Below are 6273 nucleotides of genomic sequence, written 5' to 3'. Positions count from 1 at the left end.
TTAAGGAAGTGAATTATATGATTAAAATCTTTCTATAAACTGCAACTTACATGAATCAAAGAATCAAAGAAATAAACATTTAACATTGGATTATTATAGAAGCTCTAATACAGGAGTGCACAACTCCAGTCCTGGAAGCACTGTATCCAACAAAGTTTGGTGATTCCTTTTCTCTCTCTCTCTCTCTCTCTCTCTCTGTCACACACACACCTGATTCAACTCGCCTGTTAATTACCAGGTTTCAGAGGTATGTTCTTGCAGAGGAATCACCAAACCTTTCTGAATACCGCCCCTCCAGGACTGGAGTTGTTCACCCCTGCTCTAATTCATGAAGACCACTAGGTGGCATTATAAAGAAGACTCATTACTGATAACCAATCAGTCTCATCGTTATTGCAGTCTGAGGAAAACATGCAAAGAAAAAAATAGTTTAGTTAATCAAGTATTCCCGGGAATGTCTCTTGTCTTGTGGTTGGATTCCCTCTGCTGCTCGTGTTGTGAATGTTATGGCAGACTCAGTGATGCTAAGATCCAGAGGAGCAGCACTAACCCCACTGCAGGTCTCAGGATGTCAACCTTGTTTCTGGTACAGCTCACAGTGGTGGAGTCTCTGAGTTCAGGAATCAGACCCTTGTGTAAAGAGATTTTGTTCTGGGGGAAAAGTGAAACCAGCATTTACTCAAGAGTGGACACATAGGTGTTTCCCAAAAAAGCCAGGCTAGACCTAACCTGAAAGACAATAGGACTTTTATAATCAAACACAATGGGTTCTAATGTAAGACTAAGTTTAATCCATGTCTGAGAAGACGGACATGTTAAAAACTTCTAATCAACAAGCACCGGTGAAGTGAGGCAGGAAATTATAACAGAATAACAAATAGAGATGCGTCATTTTCTTTGGACAGCAGCAACATGTAGTAATTATAATATGTTTACTGATTACACAGTTAAATATGATTGAATTGAATGTGTGAGAAATGCAGCAGAAAAATGAGAATATAATAATTAAACTGAACATCAGAACTCTGCTGCAGCAGAAACATGTTCACTACACACCGCTATGTTTCCCACTGCGGTGATCTGCTGAACCTTCATCAGGGTCTGCTCATACGCATTCACCGACTTCTTATCCCAGCTCTTAGTCATCATTAGTTTGCACCATTCACTGTAAAATACAGTTTAATAAGTAGTGGTTTATAAAGAGTCTGAAGACTGAGTGTGATCATGTTGTTAATATAGTCATATGTTTAAAAATACAGTCCGTTATCATGGCTATTTTTATTTTCTATTAAAAAGGAAAAATTTTGACAGGGAACATTTTTCTTTCATCTTCCTCTTCATTTCATTTTGCAGCATTACTATTGGTTCATTCTCAATGAACACAATGTGAAACAATCGTTTACATTTATGTGAATATATATTTTTTGGTTTTGTCCCAGCACTGACAGTATGCTAGAGATGCAGCAGACAAAGGTTAAAACATGTATAAATGATACTTCCCCTAGAAGAATGTTAAATGTTAAGTGAATTACTCTTCATTAGCTGCTCCCATTTCCTGCCTGAGTGACTGGGTGTCAGGGAAACTAACAACTGCCGAGAGACATGGCTGGGTAATAGAAGAGGAAGGTCAGACACATCTCTTCAGTAGTGGATTGCCCCCCCTGTGGGCAGAATATGAAAAAAATAGAAATCTGAAGAATGTATATTTTAGTGGCCTACTTGCGTCTTCCATCCATTTCGAATTGGTTGAGATTTTAAGAAAGAAAATTAAAAAACATTTTAATTGATGTAAAGTGACAAACCCAAGTGAGACCTGCTCGATCCTCAGTGTTGTATGTGCACTGCACCAGGAGCTTGTCACCCTGCAGGAGGAGAACTAAGTTAATTTCAGTCTAATAACAGACACTAAAATAACAGGGCATTTTTACATGTGGATTGCTGACTGTGTGTGGTACTGTGCAAAAGTCAGAAACCACCATTTTCATTAAAAACAGCCTTTAAATAATCCACTAGCAGAAGGAAGGGAACAGCCAAGACAATAGATGTAAAACATTCCTGAAACAGGAGCTTCCAAAACCAAAATAAGAAAATTATTAAAATATATTCAAACATAATAGGACTCATAATGACCTGTAGACTACCACAGCTGTCACTGTCAGATAAAAAGCACTTAAAGCTGTCAATTCCCTCAGCCTCTGAGGCAGAGTCCAAGATATCACAACAGGCCTCGTTCTCTCCTCGTCACACAGCATGATCCCAGACACCTGTGGATGTCTGCGAGCTGACATAACAGAACTAGGAAATTAATATTTTCCATCAAGCATGTTGATCTCTCCGGTGTCCATGTATTTGAACAGAGCAGAAGAGTTTCACATATCTCAGAGGAAACATGTGCTTGTCTCATTCTCAGTTTAGTTGATAATGGTGTGTGGTGGAGTCTGCCTAACAAGCCACACCCACAGTGACTAAGATGGTAATTAAGAAATCCACAGATGTTCCTAGTAGACACCTACCAGCTGAACCGTCTTGGTTTTACCCAGGTTCGTAATCTGCTGAACTCAAAGTTGTAGTTATCATCCTTAGATAAGAAATCAATCTGGGTAAAATCAAGACATGGGGAAAAAAAATCTCTTTTCTGAGCACATTAGTGCATTAATTTTATTATTTTAAACAAAAGAAATAACAAAACGGATACAGACTGACACTAACAAATATACAGGTAGCTGACAGAGACTTAGACAAAAGGGAGCTAAACAAACCAAACTAGAACACGGAGAGCTAGAGCAAACGGGACAGACTAGAGAGCTAAACAGACTAACACTAGACAGAACTAGTCTTAAACAGAGAGCTCTAAACAAAGAACAAACCTAAACGAGGATCAGCAGAGACAGACAGACTTGGAAACAACATGACAATGGAAACAAGAAGCGATGACAAAGGAAACAAGAGAGCAAACAGAAACGAGGGACAGATGAGACAAACACACTAGGGAGTGAAACAACAACAGAAACCTGCGAAGACAGACTGACTAAACTGAGTAACATGACATAGGAAATGACAAAGACAGACCGAACTGAGTAACATGACAAGGCAATAATAGAAGAGAACCAACATGACTAGGAAATGAAACGAATGACCAATAAACATACAGCGACAAAGGAACTTATATACACACAACGACACCTGAGACTAATAACGAGGGGGCAGGACTTTAAATGAGACATGGAAGAGGAGAAAAAACAAAGACGGGGACATGGGCGGAGACATGGACAACAACAAACACAGCCATGTGCAAAGAGAGCACATGGCGGGGAAAACAGACACGACAGGACAAGGGCGTGACACCTGCTGCATTTTGTTCAATAGATTGGTCAGATCCTTGGTGATTAATGGCTTGTTGTTAGGAAAACATTGCACCCTCCTGATTGGAACAATTGTGTATAAAATAAATGCTTCCCTCTGTGACAGTTTATTATATATAAGGGGTTGGGACTATCAGGTAATTATATGCTTTGTTGTCATGGGATCATTTTTTATTGTAGTTCTAATAAACAATGTTAGTGAAATTAGTTGTTGATAGGTCACAGGTTCAATACATTATACCAGGCCCTGTTTGGAGGCGGGGTTGGGGGTTAGTGGATTGCTTGTTTCTTTTCCATAACAACAGTAAACGAGAATTCTTGGTTTACAAAAGCTATTTCCATACTGTGACCTGTTTTTCTACTCCAGTCCAGAGAGTGGTGCTGCAGAGACAGAACTGACCACAATAAACATGTTTTTTTTATTGTTTGAAAATATATTTTGACACTTTAAGCAAGGTTGGGATATTTTGCAGCTGTTAATGAAAACACATCATAGGGTGTAGTTAGATTTTACCTTTTTTATTATTATAGTTTATGATGGGAAGGAGGGAGCTTAATGTTTATTCCTGTTTTATATTTAGCTCATGGCATCATTCTTTTACAAATTTATAGATTTAATGATGAAAAACGTAAGAGAAAATAGGTGTTGATATGCCAGGTAAAGCTGTTGCTTTATGATGGGTATCAATGGAGAAAAAAAAATAATCTATTAAGCCAGTAAGCTTTTTTCATGTTAGCATTTGTACCCGGTTACTCTACCTGAAGCTTTATTCCGGTTGTTGTAGTGCATCTCCAGTCTGTAGAGGATGTTCATTTTTTTTACCTCCTACAGGAATCCCAGCAACCTCAGGGAGTTCAAAAGCCTGGAAATGTGAAAAACACAGAGTTTCACAGCACATTCACCAGTGTCAAATCGACACTACACTATTAGTGTTGATGAGTGTTACTATCTTACACTTAGAGTGTTCATTTAACAATAAGAGTGTTGATTAAACACTGGTGAAGTTGTAGAATGTCTGTGCCTCCATAAAAGAGGTGCAGCAAAAATGTTATGTTTGGCATCTGAAGTTTTCTGCTTTATTCTTGTTGATGGAGTGCTTTTTAAGAATAATCACAGAGTAGACAGAAAGGGAAAACTCTCTCAGAGCAAGAGGAGAAATAATAGGTTAAATATATATGGTACCTTTCACCTATACCCAAAGACACTTTACAAATGTATAACAGCATCAGCAACAAGAGTGCAGTCTGAACAGGCAGAGTTTGACTGAATAGATACAGACAAACACACATCCTGTTTTATAATGAGTATATGAAGTTGCAGCCCATAATAACCATGTTACAATTTTCCATGAGTTTTTTGATATTTTTAATCAAAGTGTCCACTAAAAAATAAGGGGAAGCTGAGGAAAGTTGTGGTAAAATGGTGGTGCATGTTTACCTGAACTGCAGATTGTCTGAACATTAAATTGTCAGCTTTTGTATCTGAGCTACTTCTCAGTTGATGTAAACATCTCGTATAACTCAACTGTACTGTGCGGGGAGTTCAGATTGAGTGATATACAGATTCCCTTAGATGCTTTTATTACCTGGATCAACTGTGTTTGATTAGGGTTAGAACTGTACTCTGTAGCTGATCACCAAAACAAGGATTAGCCTCACTGAATTAATGTTTAGCTCGTCTGTATTTCAAGATGTTTGTAAAATCTATTTCCAAGCACAGTGAACCCTAATGGACCTAACCTGAAATCAAACCTAGCCAACAACTAGGGCAGGCCATAGACAGAGTAAAATTATAAAACCATTCAAATCTAGAACAGTATTTTAAGTAGCCAGGATAATGTTTTATTACTCAAAAGTGTCGCTTACCCATCCGCCGACCCCCCAGGCTGCCACGGTCTGGAAGCAATCTGGATTTGGTTAGAGTAACAGGGCCCTTCTTTAGGTGATGTTACAGTGGGAAGACAGCAGTAAAGCAGCATGTGATGGACCAAGTCGGCATTCTCTATCAGAGGCTCCACCTGGAAACAATATGAAAACACTGCAATCTTCTGTAATGACTTTAGCTTTACATCTCTAAACAAAACTTCAGATCACAATCAGAGCTGCAGGGTTGTCCAGTTCATGTGAGGCCAGATGAAATGCAGTTTTCTTACAAGATAGATGGGGTACTTCTGATCAAGTGCAGGGATTCTCATGACCTTGCAATGGTAGTAAGTCTCCTGGGCTGGGACAGTAAACTGTAAAAGAAGGTTCAGGACAGAGATTGTTTTTTTAAATTTTATTTAAAAATAAAATTTTTATTTTAAAAAATTTTAAACTTTTATTTCTTTCTTGAAATGTGTGCTCACTGGGATGATAAAATGGCTATATTCTATATATTTTCATAGTAGATACCATAATTCCTGTTTCTATCATCACTCTAAAGAAACTTATTGACAGCTCAAACAATGAATTATGCTGAATATTTAAAAAAATATATATAATTCCTAATGAACACTTTGTAATTTTGTTATGCGTGAAACATTTACTCAATTATTGAGTAAATTATTGTGGGTGTATTTTGAAATTTATTGTTTACGTGTGCTTAAGTACATTAAAAGATAGGGTTATTTTTCTTTCATAGATTATGTGAAGAGTTCAGATTTCTTTGGAAATCTTCTTTTCCAGGGAGTTTCTAAGTACAAGATTAAAACTCAAAGGATGTGTGTATTAAAGAAGCCTTTTAATTTAAATGAAATCCTTATTAAATGCATAATTTGAAACTAATATTAGGAATGTTACTTTGTGTAGTTTTTTGTGAAGTGTGTAAATGCAATCAACAATAAATGAACGATTGTACTTCATCTGTAAATATGCACCCATTTCCTCCCACAGTCCAAACACATTTTTGTAGAGGGATTGGCTCTGTGAA

General features: G+C 37.5%; 1 long non-coding RNA gene across 1 annotated transcript; it reads right to left on the bottom strand.

Moving 5' to 3' along the window:
* Nucleotides 1-260: 260 nt before the first annotated feature.
* On the bottom strand, nucleotides 261-2367 carry LOC136702656 (uncharacterized). Its single transcript, XR_010803944.1, has 5 exons — nucleotides 2131-2367; nucleotides 1803-1862; nucleotides 1533-1661; nucleotides 1057-1165; nucleotides 261-651 (listed from the first exon to the last, which is right to left on the bottom strand). It is a non-coding gene; the product is annotated as an uncharacterized lncRNA (long non-coding RNA).
* Between the last annotated feature and the right edge of the window lie 3906 nt (nucleotides 2368-6273).

Source organism: Hoplias malabaricus, chromosome 7 (genome assembly GCF_029633855.1).
Source record: "Hoplias malabaricus isolate fHopMal1 chromosome 7, fHopMal1.hap1, whole genome shotgun sequence".
NCBI lineage: Eukaryota > Metazoa > Chordata > Actinopteri > Characiformes > Erythrinidae > Hoplias > Hoplias malabaricus.
This window is presented reverse-complemented; position numbering and strand designations above follow the sequence as displayed.